Source organism: Protopterus annectens, chromosome 10.part0 (assembly GCF_019279795.1).
Source record: "Protopterus annectens isolate FY-2018-M chromosome 10.part0, PAN1.0, whole genome shotgun sequence".
NCBI lineage: Eukaryota > Metazoa > Chordata > Ceratodontiformes > Protopteridae > Protopterus > Protopterus annectens.
In genome coordinates, this window is record NC_056744.1 from 1,459,857,626 (window position 1) to 1,459,872,749 (window position 15,124).

Consider the following 15,124-nt stretch of genomic DNA (forward strand, 5'->3'; position numbering starts at 1 on the left):
TACAGCGGGGGCAGTAATTTTCTTGGATCTGGATGCCATACCTTTATACATATGTATGTTATGTCACACTGACCAGGTACTGATTGTAGAGTTACTTATAAGATATGCTATTGTCATTAACACACCCAAGGTGTTTGTGTAGGGCATGTCTCCCACAATTGCATCATGCCTGGTGAAATGCCATTATAATACAATACATATTTCCCTTATTGCTTGCATTTATTCACCTTTCAATATTCTAGCACATGCCTCTGCTCCATCTGCCATTACGTATGTTTTATATGCCATACCTGTCCATTCCTGTGTAAGCTGTGTTTAAATGCCTACCTTCATTGTAAGTTTTTCTCTTTGTATTATAACAGCCAGCGAATGTCCTGAATTATGTTGTCATGGTGTCATAATTTTCATTCTTTACAGCCCCCTTTTCCTTGTGCCATTGCACCTACGTCTATACACCCATTCTTTCTCAAAAATAAAAATGGGTGTCTATTTCCAACAAAAAGTAATATTTTTCCAGTTCCCTCTGATCTTTCCTTACATGCATTATGTATCTACTCTGCCCTCCTCATTTCTGTGGAATGTTTTGCTGTTTCACTACCAAGAGTTATGCAAGGTTTTCATTATGCAATCATTATAAAACAAACATAATATGGGTTCCTCCTTTTGTCCACAGTCTCACCCATGAATCACCTTGCAGGATCTTTCAAAAAGATTGTACACATTCATTGTTATTTCATCAAATAAAGATAATTACATTACACCCTACTTTACCTTGCAAAGAATCACATGTTCACAATCAGAGAATGTGCATGCTTCCACTTTTTTTGATACATATATTAAATGTAACTGTAGGATCATTCTGCTCCCATAAAAACTAATCTGTATATCTGCAATGAATGAATAGATGCCATTCTACTCTGGATGATAGTTTGATATCTGGGGGTGGGGTGGAGAGGGTGGGGGGGTGGTTTCAAATTGCCAAACGTTTTATCTATTGAATGTTTGGAAATTAAAATGTCTGTCTGTCCAAAAACAAAGTATATGAGGATTTGTGCAGGAGTGAGAGGGTTTCTGCACTTATTTAGGTTGGTTAGGATTAGGATAAGAGTTAAGTAATGGTATAGTGTGTGCATGCATGAGCGCAAGTGTTTGCGGGTTAGGGTTAGGGTTAGGTAAAGGGTTAGATGTGATATGTATATGTGTGTGTGTGTGTGTGTGTGTGTGTGTGTGTGTGTGTGTGTGTGTGTGTGTGTATGGTTCCCTATCAGAAGCCTGAAACACTATAAGCCTGAAAATCAAAATCCTGAAAACTAAAGCCTGAAAATTCAAAATCCCGAAAACCCAAAATCCTGAAACTCAAAATCCTGAAAACACAAATAATGCTAATATGTCACTATAAAGACACTAATATCTACCAACTGACCCTGATGCTAACCCTAACCCTAAGGTCCGTCACTATCGCACACTCACCTGACCCGCGCCCTAACCCTAACTCACTTAAACCGCCCCTAACCCCAATATTTGTCACTATTGCATACATGCCTAACCTGCGCTCTAACCCTAACTCACTTAAACCGCCCCTAACCCTAACATAAAACCAATCAAGACACTTACCTGAACCCAACGCATGACCTAACACCACAGGGCTAACAATAGCAAAGCCACAATGACGTCAGTATGTCCATTTTGTGTTTTCAGGATTTTGAGTTTCAGGATTTTGGGCTTTCGGGATTTTGAATTTTCAGGCTTTAGTTTTCAGGATTTTGATTTTCAGGCTTATAGTGTTTCAGGCTTCTGATAGGGAACCGTATGTATGTGCTTAGGTGTGTCTCTGAGCCTATCTAATTTAGTGGTAGTATTACAGAAAGATTTATTTTTAAGTTAAAAGTGTAGGGTTTGGGTTAGAGTTAGGGGCAGGGACATTGTGCATTACTAAGGTGGTGGCAGAATTAAAGATGTTAAGATTTGCACAGGGTGTGACGAGGGTGGACAGGATTAGGAATAAGTATATTAGAGGATCAGCCCAGATTGGAAGGTTTGGAGACAAAACCAGAGAGACACGCTTACGTTGGTTTGGACATGTGCTGAGGAGGGATGCTGAGTATATTGGGAAAAAGATGCTAAGGATGAAGCTACCAGGTAACAGGAAAAGAGGAAGGCCTAAGATAAGGTTTATGGATGTGGTGAGAGAGGATATGCAGGTGGTTGGTGTGACAGAGCAAGATGCAGAGGACAGGAAGAAATGGAAACAGGTGATCTGCTGTGGTGACCCCTAACGGGAACAGCTGAAAGAAGATGATGATGATATAAAATATTAAACAGTGCAATGCAATGCAATGAATAACAGAGAGTTGAAATTGGCTCATGCATATGACCAATGTGCTTACAGTGCACACGTTAGGTGCAATGATGTGGTCACATAACACTTCTAAACAATGCTATTAACTTTGACTTTGCCTGAAAAGATTTCAAGCCTGCATAAACTAAAGCACTGCTGGTGACTCCCTGCTAAGTTTTCCCATTCCCAGCCACCCTTCCATTTGTTGATCTGCTTTTTAAACCTGGTGATTTTAAGCTGCCCACCCCTATTATGATCTTATTAAGCCCCTCTCTTTCTACACTGCTGTTATTATCTTGAATTATTTATTTCCCTTTCCTTGTGCTTATATTGAAAAAGTGATTTTTTTTCTCATTGTCTGTTCTGATTTACTTGAGCTAAATTCATTATCTAGATAGCTGTTGGATAAAGTAGTGTATTTTTATACTTTATCATGCACTTGTTTTTACATGAAGTTGTCAGTGGATTTTCCATTTGCTGTACTTTAAGGTAGCCTGGACTGTTTAAGGTTGGGGAAACACAAGATTTCTGCCTGTAGTTTTATTGGCTGGAGGGTTTATTAATCAGATTATCTTGTTTTTTATGCCTTTATAATCACATGTTTATAAACTGTTTAAAGTACACTGCTTGTGGTCGCATATCATACCTTTTAAGTTCGTGGTAGCGTTTCACTTCGGACATTCCTTTACTTTGCTTTTACATTAGGAGAACTGAGATTATTCTTCTAGTGACAGTAGGTATTTATTTGGTCTATTTGAGCTGAGATACACACAGAAGGGTTCTAAGTATTTTTTGTACTTCTCTTATATACTGTGACTGTGCTTCAGCAGTTTAAAAAAAATGCTACTATCTGTTTCTGCTCTGCACTGTATTACATTGTATCTGCTAGTTGTAGGGCTGTTATAGGTAGTTCATGTGGTCTTGTTACACTTGGGCTCCAAACCAGCTATCGTACATTAAGAAGGTATTTGTCTGCACCCCTGTGCCAGAAGTGTGCTGATCTAACCTGAGTTGAGGATTTCTGGCGGAAGGCTTATTGTTTACTTTCCTGTTTGGTGAGTAGCTTAAAATTTGTTTCTCTTTGTTTGTAATTAAGTCTCATGTTTGGACTGGCTTTGGCATAGATACTCACCTGCTCATCATTTGACAACTTTGCTACTAATTGCTGAGAATCTGATTTAATCTGGAGCCATCCACTACGAAAAAGTACTAAAAAATATAATAAGTAGTTTTTGCACTTTTATTATAGGCTGTGGCTGTATTTTAGCAGTTTCTTAAGTTATTTCTTGTTATATTTGCACTTTATAGCAATAAAGACTGTACTGTCTGCTGTACATAGCTAATTGTAGTTAATGGCACTGTCTTACATTGTATCTGTTAATTGTAGGGCTGCTGTAGATAGTTTGTGTGGTCTTATTACACTTGCATTCCAAACCAGCTAGTCTACATTAAGAAGGTGTTTATTTGCACGCTTGCATTAGAAGTGTGCTGATCAACCTAACCTGAGACAGAGATTGCTGGTGAAAGCTTATTGTGTGCTTTCCAAATTATAGTTGGCTTAAAATTAGTTTCTGTTTGCTCATATTTAAGCCTTGCATTTGGCGGTGCTGCTCTTCACTCAGCGGCAGTTAGCAGTACCCTGTATAGATGCAAAAGCCTAGAAACTCAGTTTTTCCCTTAACAACTGTCACTGAAACCCTTCCAAGCTTCTCTGCTGCTCTAGGAGCAAATCAGTTGCTCAATGAGAAGTGTTGCCTTATTGATCAACCTTAGCCTATATAAAGTATAATTCCCTCTTGTAGTGTTGATACTACCAGCACAGTCCTGTCAAATTAACCAATTCCCTTCCCTAATAAAACAAACAGTAAGAACCTGCTATCATGGACAGGCAGTTTCCCATCATTTCTCTGAACAGTCTGATAGACATAGGCATCTTGAGGCAAGGTAGCAATTGTATCATGTATACTGACAACCATTTACTCCTGAAATAAGAAAATACTTTATGATAAATATAGTTACACTATGCAACTGGAGGCAAGACTTTCACATATGAACAAATCGAATGCCAAACAGGTTATAAGCACACACACACACACACACACACACACACACACACACACACACACACACACACACACACACACACACACACACACACACACACTTTCCAGACGGAATAAGGATACAACACATAAACCCACATATGCAAAGGTACTCGTTAGTAACTTACCAAAAGATCAGAGGCCCAAACAGAAACCATTTGCACTCCATAATAATGCAAAAATCAACCACAACATATAATAACACACACCAATGTCTCAACAAATAAACCCCACAGGCATTACACCACAAAACCTAATGAACCGATCATAGGTGACTCCATTGTGAGACGCATGTTCCCCTCACCAGGGTAGATAAGGAGCAGATTACGGATATCTGCCTGCTAGGTACCAGGATCCATCAAGCTACTCAAGCACTCAAGTCACCCAACCACAAGTACCACAATGACTCTGCGTAGTCCATGTGAGAGGGAATGACTTGGGGCGTACCTCACTGGACTACATAAGGAGAGACATGACTGAGCTCCCAGATTATGTTCTTAGGCAGGTATAAGCCTAGCCTTAAACAGTATTCTATCTTCTGCAAGGATGATGCCACAATCCAAACAAAAAGTGATGGACTTTAACAACTGGCTCAGATTTTGGTGTCAGTCCAAGGAGATGCAATATCTGTCAGCCTGGAAAGGCATGGTGAACAGGCCACTTTGCTTTGCCAGAGATGGTCTGCAACTGTCTCATCCAGGCGATTGGGTACTGGCAAAAGCATCAGCCATCCCTACTGTGAATTTTTTTAGGCAGTGTCAAAATAACTAACCTCCCAACATAACAAAATCCTCAACAGATAAGCTCATGGTACTGCTGCTTAATGCTAGGAATCTAAACAAGAAACTGCATGCCCATTTTGGAAGATGCTGACATCTGTGCAGTCACCGAGACATTGCTCAAAGGCATGGAAAGTGTCCCAGCCATGCAAAGATACAGTGCCTTCCATGCATTCAGACCACAAACTGAGCAAGAAAGAACCAAAGGAGCAGGTATCCATTTTCATTAAGGATAAATACACCTTAAGACTGGTCAAACAGTATGACTCTCTTGAGCTACTCCATGTCCAATTAACTACAGGAAAGACACATACCACATCTTAGCTAGCTATAGGTCTCCCACCATGAAACAGGAAAAGCATACTACGTGCCTGAACTTACTGGAGTCACTTGCCATACAGCCCAACACCTTTCTCAAGGGTGATTTCAATTATCCTACTATCAAGAGGGAAACTGACACAACCACAAACTTGTTGGCTCAGAGGTTCTTGAACTTTGTCAGTGTAAATGTTCTGGAACAGCTAGTCAGCACACCCACAAGAGGCTCAAATGTCTTGGTCATAGTACTTACTAACATGAGTCATCATTGCACCCCCCATGTGATGTCCTCCCTGGTAAGATCAGACCATAAATCAGTCTCATTTGATAAAATTACAAGACCAGATAACTCAACAAGCTCAAAAACACTGAAGAATTTTTCAAAGACAAATTACCTCTTACTAAGTAATGGTATAAGAAATTGCAAAGCCACCTCAAACCCAGATAACATGGACTCCTATGCAGAGGTACACCAATATTCTGTAAAACCATTTAAGCAACTGTATAGAATCGGCTGTACCTGACTGGATTAAATACAGTTCTTGACCAAAAAACAAGCCACCCTGATTGACCCCTAGTATGAACAGGCTATACAACAACATAAAGAAACTAATGTCCAAGAACAAGAGGGAACTGGTTCAGCAGAGGAAGAAATCTCTCTCTAGCTTAAACAAACAAATAAGAGATCTTGACAAGTATTCCAAAACTAAATATGAAGCAGAAATAGCCTCCCTAGCTCCTCCCTAGCTAAAGATAATCACAAGGCATTCTTTAACTACATCCAAAATCTAAATGGGAATACCCAGCTATGTGATAAACTAGTTGTGGATGGCACCACCCATACTCAACCAGAGGTAATAGCCAACCTCCTAGCTGACAGATTTGGAACAAGCATCACCCCTCTCTTCCCTCCTGTCATCCCCCAAAGTATACTTGCCACCATTCCTCAGCTTAATATCTCAAGAGAGCGGGTCATCTTGGCACTCTGCAAGGCAAAAACATGGCATCAATAGGGCCAGACAACATCCCAGATTGCCTTTTAAACAACTTAAAAATATGATCTAGCAAACCCACTGGGATCGCTGTTTAACTACAGCCTGTGAACTGACTATGTTACAGCAAAATGGAGGACAACAACAGTAATCTCTCAGTTTGCTAAGTTTGCTGATGATGTGCAAAATGGGAGCAATCACTGAGTCTCCAAATGATGTTAACAAACTGCAGACAGGGTTCGCACAGACAAGTGATTGGTGCCAAAGTCACAGACTAAAGCTAAATGCAAGAAAAAAATGCATTATTATTCCCTTTTTGAAGAATGACACCCTGCTAAACACATTATGCATAGCACCTTCATAAGTGTAGTCCCAGCGGTATGTGACCTGGATACTCAGGTTGACAGCAACCTGAACTTTGACCACCACATATCCACAGTAGTAAGGAAATGCTTCTATATGGCGCATATAAGTAAAGGCATTACATCTAGATCTACGGATGTTATAATTTCATTATACTCAGCCCTCATCAGACCAATAACCGAGTACAATACTCTTTCTCCCTTTTGCGTGTACCTCACCAGACACCTGCAACAACTGGAGAGATCATAGAGGTTTCTCACCAAGAAATTACAGGGTACACAAAGCAAGTCTTACATGGAAAGACTGAAAGCCCTGTCACTGTATTCTGTCTCATACAGGTTGCTATGGGGTGACTTGTGCCTGTTTTACAGGGCAGTCTATCACCCGACCCTGATGGAAATGCTAGACCTTTGTTAATCAAACTGCATGAGGACCACTTGCTCCTAGTCTTTGGCATGAACATATCATGCTGGTCAGACAGATGTCTCTCCCAGAGACTGGCATTTCTCGTGAACTTTGTGTGTGATGGAGATGTATTTTCCTGTTTGCAATTACCACTAGTATATAATGGTTAGAAGTATATAAATTACTTATGTTCCATTGAAATTTGGATTATGGCAAGCAATACTGTGATAACATGTGGTGATGATGTGGCTCCCAGCGTCAGGTAAGTAAATAAAGGGCATAACCTAACTGTGATATTCTGACATAATCAGTTCATTATTGGTATATATATATATATATATATATATATATATATATATATATATATATATATATATATATATACATATATATATTAGGTATATCACCACCATTAATTTGCATATTACCCAAGAGTCCTTGTCACATAGCAATAATAAAATTTTATAATATTAGTTATCTGAGTTATTTTTTATATATTCCTCACTTAAATACTTACAGCTATGATTATGGCATACCTTCCACATACTCTACAACATGTATAATGCAAATTGAAAATATATATATTATTTTTATAGCAGTTATTCAATTTTTTTTTTCTGATTACTAATGTGATACATATGCTAGTTTTGTCACAAGTGTATTTTTGTTTAGTGGCGTATATCTTTAAGTTTACTAACTGCATGTGAGGTGAGCTTTAAAATCTAACAAGATATCAGCCATTCTCCACCTAGTATCTGTCATCCATCTTGTAGTGCACATCACCTGCTTTTACTGACAGAAGAATGTTCATCTACTGTGTCTCTATCAAATAGGTCTATTTCGTTTTCCCCTCCAGTTATCCAGATTGTACTTAAAAAGGGGTAAAGAGGTACTCTGCTTTACGTGGAGAAGGAGTCTATTCAATAGATGGGGGATTCTCTGGGACACAAATCTGTCCCGCCAGCAAGATCTGTTGATGTCACAGACCAGTTTGAGGCTGTGCATGTGAGTTACTCGAGTGGAGCTTGACTTCCAGATATGCAGCAGTTCCATCAAGGTGGGATCTGTGATCGCCTTGTATGCCAGACAGAGGTCACCTGTGGGGAGTCTGTATGAAACTGAGTATAGGGATAGGACTTTTAGCCTATCTGTGTATGGTAGATGTTTGAGGCCCTGGATTCTCCTGATGAGGAACCTCTGTGGTCTCTCCAGCTGCTGCATGTGCTTTGCGAGGTGCATGCCGAAAGAGGCATTGTACTCAATAATGGACCTTATAAGGGAAGAATACAGGGCTGTTATGACTTCCTTGCCCCTGTATGAGATACCCTTACTTATGAGGTGGGCCATGTTGAAGGCTTTCCATACAACATAAGCAACATGGTGGTCAAAAGTCAGGTTGCTAACAACCTGGGTGCCCCAATCCCTCACAACTGATTGAATGCTTAGGATGTTGTTATTAATGTGGTAATTTGTGGGGATGTCACTCTCTCCAAAGGGGATGATGATGCATTTTTTGGTATTCAGCTTGAGGCCATGTTTCTGGCACCAGTCATTTGTCTGAGTGAGAACCTCTTGGAAGATGTCTACATCAATAGGGGAATTGATAACAGCACCCAGCTTGCAGCCATCTGCAAACTTGGTCAGCCATAGCCCACTGGCTTTGGCCTGCACCTCAGAAAAGTATATCCCAAATAACAGAGACCAACCCCTGGGGTACACCGCTTGTTATAGGTCTACTGCTTGAGGTGGCTTCCCCTATTTTGATTAGGTGCATTCTATCATTGCGCCAGTTTGCAACCCATATGGTACCATACGAATTAATGCCTAGTTGAGAGAGTTTATCTATTATGCCCAAGTAGGGAATAGTCTCAAAGGCTTTAGCAAGGTCAAGGTAGGCAGTGTGCACCATCTTCCCCTCGTCCGGCTTTGGTGACTGTCTCAAAGAATTAGACCAAATTTGGCAAACATGAAACTGTGTGGGACTGACAGTTTGGAGGTTGCCAATGCCCTTGTTAATGAGGTCCATGATAATCCGTTCCATGGTCTTGCAGATCAGGCTAGTTAAGCTGATGGGTCTATAATTTCCCAGATCGGTAGACACTCCACCTTTGTGTAAAGGGATGACAGTGGCTGTCCTCCACTCATCTGGGATAAAGCCAGTACTAAGGCTTTGGTTGAATAGGGTGCCTAATGGTGCTGCAAGTTCCTGCCTGAGTTCACATAGGATGCAGCCTGGTATGTTATCCGGTCCCATGGAGGCTATATTTTATTGCCTTTGAGAGAGCAGTGATGAACTGTTCCCTAAATATAAGGCGATGGGGACATGTACTGGGGATGTCCTGGTTTACTGATGGAGGGACAGAGGGATGAAGTTTTCAATGAATCTGTCAGCCAGCAAGTTTGCTATATCTACGGCATTTGTATATTTGGTGTCCTTGACCACCAGTTCTGAACAGATCTAGGTGCATCCTTTGAGGTTGCAGACATATGCGAAGAAGGCCTTGTGATTGTCTCTAGTAGATATGGCCAATTTGTACTCGAATTTTGCTTTGGAGGATTTCACTAGTGCTCTTAGTTGCTTGTTCAGGCTAAAGAGACATTGCTTCCAATTGGGCACCTGCTCCTTCATGGTCTTAGACAGCAATTTTTTTTTCCTTTTGTTATAGTGTTTATTTATTACAGATGTCCACCAGACAGGTTTACTCTTCCTTGCAAAGGATTATTTAGTCCTGTCAGTTATTCCTGATTGCATGCATCTATATAAATGCCTGTATAGTGCTTTGTTGCAGTTTTGGATAGTAATGCCATTTTGTACAGCTGGGAAGGGGGCTTTGAAGCTGTTTATACCATACCTTAGGAGGCTGTAATCAGCTTTGGAGAAGTTTTTATGTCTGATCCTAGCTACAGGCAGGATGGGAGAGATAGTGACTTCAAAAGTGACTGCTTTAGGGTCGGATCTTACCAGGGAAGATGATACTACAGGGATGCTGCAGTGGTTACTCATGTTGGCTAATACCAAGTCCAAGATATTATCACCTCTTGTGGGGGTATCAACTAGCTGTTCCAAGGCATTTGCATTAACAAAATTGAGGAATCTCTGGGTATTTGTGTTCTGGCATGAGTAGTTCTTCCAATCTATGTTTGGGAAGTTAGAGTCACCCAGGATCAGGGTAAAGGGTTGAATCTTGATAGATATGAACAGGTCCAAATAGGCGAATTTGCATCTTGAGTCAGATTTGTAAGTGCATAGTCAGGTACATGCCAGATGGTGCACTGTACTCAATTAATGGTCTAATGAGAGCTGAGTACAGCAGGGGCTGTAATTTTCTTGGATCTGGATGCCATACCTTTATACATATGTATGTTATGTCACACTGACCAGGTACTGATTGTAGGGCTACTTATAATATATGCTATTGTTATGAACACACCCAAGGTGTTTGTGTAGGGCATATCTCCCACAATTGCATCATGCCTGGTGAAATGCCATTATAATGCAATACATATTTCCCTTATTGCTTGCATTTATTCACCTTTGCAATATTCTACCACATGCCTCTGCTCCATCTGCCATTACGTATGTTTTATATGCCATACCTGTCCATTCCTGTGTAAGCTGTGTTTAAATGCCTACCTTCATTGTAAGTTTTTCTCTTTGTATAATAACAGCCAGTGAATGTCCTGAATTATGTTGTCATGGTGTCATAATTTTCATTCCTTACAGTCCCCTTTTCCTTGTGCCATTGCGCCTATGTCTATCCACCCATTTTTTCTCAAAAATAAAAATGGGTGTCTATTTCCAACAAAAAGTAATATTTTTCCAGTTCCCTCTGACCTTTCCTTACGTGTATTATGTATCTACTCTGCCCTCCTCATTTCTGTAGAATGTTTTGCTGTTTCACTACCAAGAGTTATGCAAGGTTTTAATTATGGAATCATTATAAAACAAACATAATATGGGCTCCTCCTTTTTTCCACAGTCTCACCCATTAATTACCTTGCAGGATCTTTCCAAAAGATTGTACACATTCATTGTTATTTCATCAGATATAGATAATTATATTTCACCCTACTTTACCTTGCAAAGAATCACATGTTCCCAATCAGAGAATGTGCATGCTTCCACTTTTTTTGATACATATATTAAATGTAACTGTAGGGTCATTCTGCTCCCATAAAAACTAATCTGTATATCTGCAATGAATGCAATAGATGCCATTCTACTCTGGTTGATAGTTTGATATCTGGGGGTGGGGTGTCGAGGGTGGGGGGGATGGTGGTTTCAAATTGCCAAAAGTTTTATCTATTGAATGTTTGGAAATTAAAATGTCTGTCTGTCCAAAAAAAGTGTATGAGGATTTGTGCAGGAGTGAGAGTGTTTGTGCACATATTTAGTGTGGTTAGGATTAGGGTAAGAATTAGGTAGTGGTATAGTGTGTGCATGCATGAGCGCAAGTGTTTGCAGGTTAGGGTTAGGGTTAGGTAAGGGGTTAGATGTGATATGTATGTGTGTGTGTGTGTGTGTGTGTGTGTGTGTGTGTGTGTGTGTGTGTGTGTGTGTGTGTGTGTGTGTGTGTGTGTGTGTGTGTGTGTGTGTGTGTGTGTGTGTGTGTGTGTGTGTGTGTGTGTCTGTGTGTATGTATGTGTTTGGGTGCATCTCTGAGCCTGTCTAATTTAGTGGCAGTATTACAGAAAGATTTATTTTTAAGTTAAAAGTGTAGGGTTTGGGTTAGAGTTAGGGGCAGGGACATTGTGCATTACTAAGGTGGTGCAGCAATACTAACTGGGGTCTTGCCAATGGTTAACTGCACCTGGAGTGTCTCCAGTGCATCATACTGCCTGACCAGCTTGGATGTGTGTATGTCTTTAATTTATATAGAAACTCCACCTCCTTTGCATTTACTGCCCACAGTTTGGGGTCTGAATGTTTGATAGGATGAGTAACCAGGTAATGTTGGAGTGCTTTCCACAGCTTTGAACCAGGTTTCTGTGACTGCACAGATGTCAGCATTTTCCAGGGTTTAGAATGCTTGCAGTGAGTGCAGTTTCATGTTTAGACTCCTAGCGTTTAGCGGCATGACCTTTAATTTACATTTTGTTGAAATTTTTATGTTGGTTTTATCGACCTCAGGACTTTTCCTAAAAAAGGCAGTATAGGGAGGCAAGAGCCATTGACAGAAGCCTGAAGCTCAGATGAGACAGATGCAGGCCATCTCTGGCAAAGCATCGTGGTCTGTTGATCATATTTTCCCCAGGCTGTCAAGGTACTGGATCCGCCTGGAATGATACCAGAAACTAAGCCAATTGTTAAAGTCAATCATTTTCTGTGTGTAATCAGGCATCATTCTGGGAGATGGCAGAATGCTGCTTAAGGCTAAGAACATACCTGCCTGGGACACATAATCAGTGAGCTCAATCATGTCTTTCTTAATATAGTATAGAGAGGTATGTCTCAGGTTATTCATGCCAACATGCACTATGACAGAGTCATAACAGTACCTGTTGTTGAGAGACTTGAGTGCGTATGTGATATGGCGGATTCTGGCACCTGACAGATAACTAACCGTGACTTGCTCCTTATCCATCTTGGTGACAGGCACATCTGTGTGTCTCACAATGGAGTCTCCTATGACTAATATTTTGGGCTTATGGTGAAGCCTTAGTGGTTGTGAGACAGATTTTGCTTCAGAGGTCTTTTTTGTTTGAGTATGTTTACGTGGAGGACCTCTGCATGTGTGGGTGTGTGTTGTTTATGTTTAAACACCAAATAAGCATGTTTTGTCAGTTATAACAATCAGATCAGCTGCTGAAATTAGAACTTAACAGTCTCCTTTTAGAAGACCTTGTTGAAGCAAATGATGTTGCCCAAACAGTGTGCAGATTGTGGGAAGTGTCACTGCTTGTTCCTGGGTTTGATTTTCTCCGTCTTCACTTACTGGTCTTATTACTGTCACAGTAACCTAGTAAGTACTAGGCTAACTTCCCTTAGGGGCCATTTTAAGCCTAGCCAATTTCTCTTAGAGGGAACAAACACAAAACTTATTGTCCCTGAGGTAACTACCTTAACCATTACACCAATCTCCAGCCTTAGTAGAGTATTCTTCTTGGATCACTGTAATAAGGATGTGCCAACTGATCTCAGCCAGTCAGTGTATGAGAAAAATGAAGGAGAACCATGCACTCTGGTCAAAAGCAAACTATGTGCCTCTTATTCCCTATAAAGTTACTAGTATGTAAATTGTAGTCCATTTTTTGGAGTACATAGTAACTGATGAGAGACTTAAACAGATTAACCAAAAATTCATGGACTTAATGGGCTGATATTTTTACCTGATGAGAATGAGACCATATTAGATATTACTGTATACTTTTATGATTTCACTGCTGAGTATTTCATTTATTCAGATCATATAAACAGCAACATTACAAATGCTCTTATGCCAGTTCAGTGGGTTCTTTAAAAATGTAAAGGGATGCTGACAGAAGTCATTCACATTAATGTCTTAAGTGTGAAAAATCAAGTATTCAGTCATGGGGTAAGATGATGACTGACCTCTCAACTTCTTTGCTTATATATATGAGCAATTGTGGGGGGCTGCATCCCCCCCGCTAAATATATATTTCTACTTCGAGATCACACTACAGTGAGGAAAGGGCAAATATTCCCATCCTCACTGTACCGAGATCTCACAGTTGCGGTTTCAAGTTCTGCAATTTTCGCTCATGTGAGCGTTCGCTAAGATGAACTTTTGTTCATCTAATATAGACCATGTATATATATATATATATATATATATATATATATATATATATATATATATATATATATATATATATATATATAGATAGATATAGATATATACATTAAACATGTAAAGGAATGCTGACAGAAGTCATTCACATTAACGTCTTAAGTGTGAAAAATCAAGTATTCAGTCATAGGGTAAGATGATGAGTGACCTCTCAACTTCTTTGCTTATAATTATGAACAGAGATAAAAATAATGGGGGGCACTTTCTAAAATCAGGGTGTGTATATGTGTGTGTGTGTGTGTGTGTGTGTGTGTGTGTGTGTGTGTGTGTGTGTGTGTGTGTGTGTGTGTGTGTGTGTGTGTGTGTGTGCATGTGTGTACATATATATGTATATATATATATATATATATATATATATATATATATATATATATATATATATATATATATATATATATATATATATATATATATATATATATATATATATATATATATATATATATATATATATATATATATATATATATATATATATATATATATATATATATATATATATATATATATATATATATATATATCTAGGGTCTATATTAGATAAGCGAAAGTTCATCTTAGCGAAAGCTCACATGAGCGAAAATCCAGGAACTCGAAACTACAATTGTGGGGCGCTGCACCCCCCCCCCACACCCCCTGCTAAATATATATTCCTAGTCCAAGATCGCACTACAGTGAGGAAAGGGCAAATATTCCCATCCTCACTGTACTGCGATCTCACAATTGCGAATTTGAGTTCCGCAATTTTCACTCATGTGAGCATTCGCTAAGATGAACTTTCGTTCATCTAATATAGACCCTCCCCGGGATTCATGAACCTTGCGCCAGGCGGACGCATAGCGTAGGTGTTACAACGCCAGATATGGCCGCCGAGCGATTCAGGTACGATGCAATTCCACGTGCACTACCGGCGTGCGCTGGATTTGCGCCGCCTCTGGCGTAGGTATGTTAAACACCCAATGTGCGGTGTTGCACCATGCAAATGAAGGCATATAGCAATCCACGAAGTGGCACA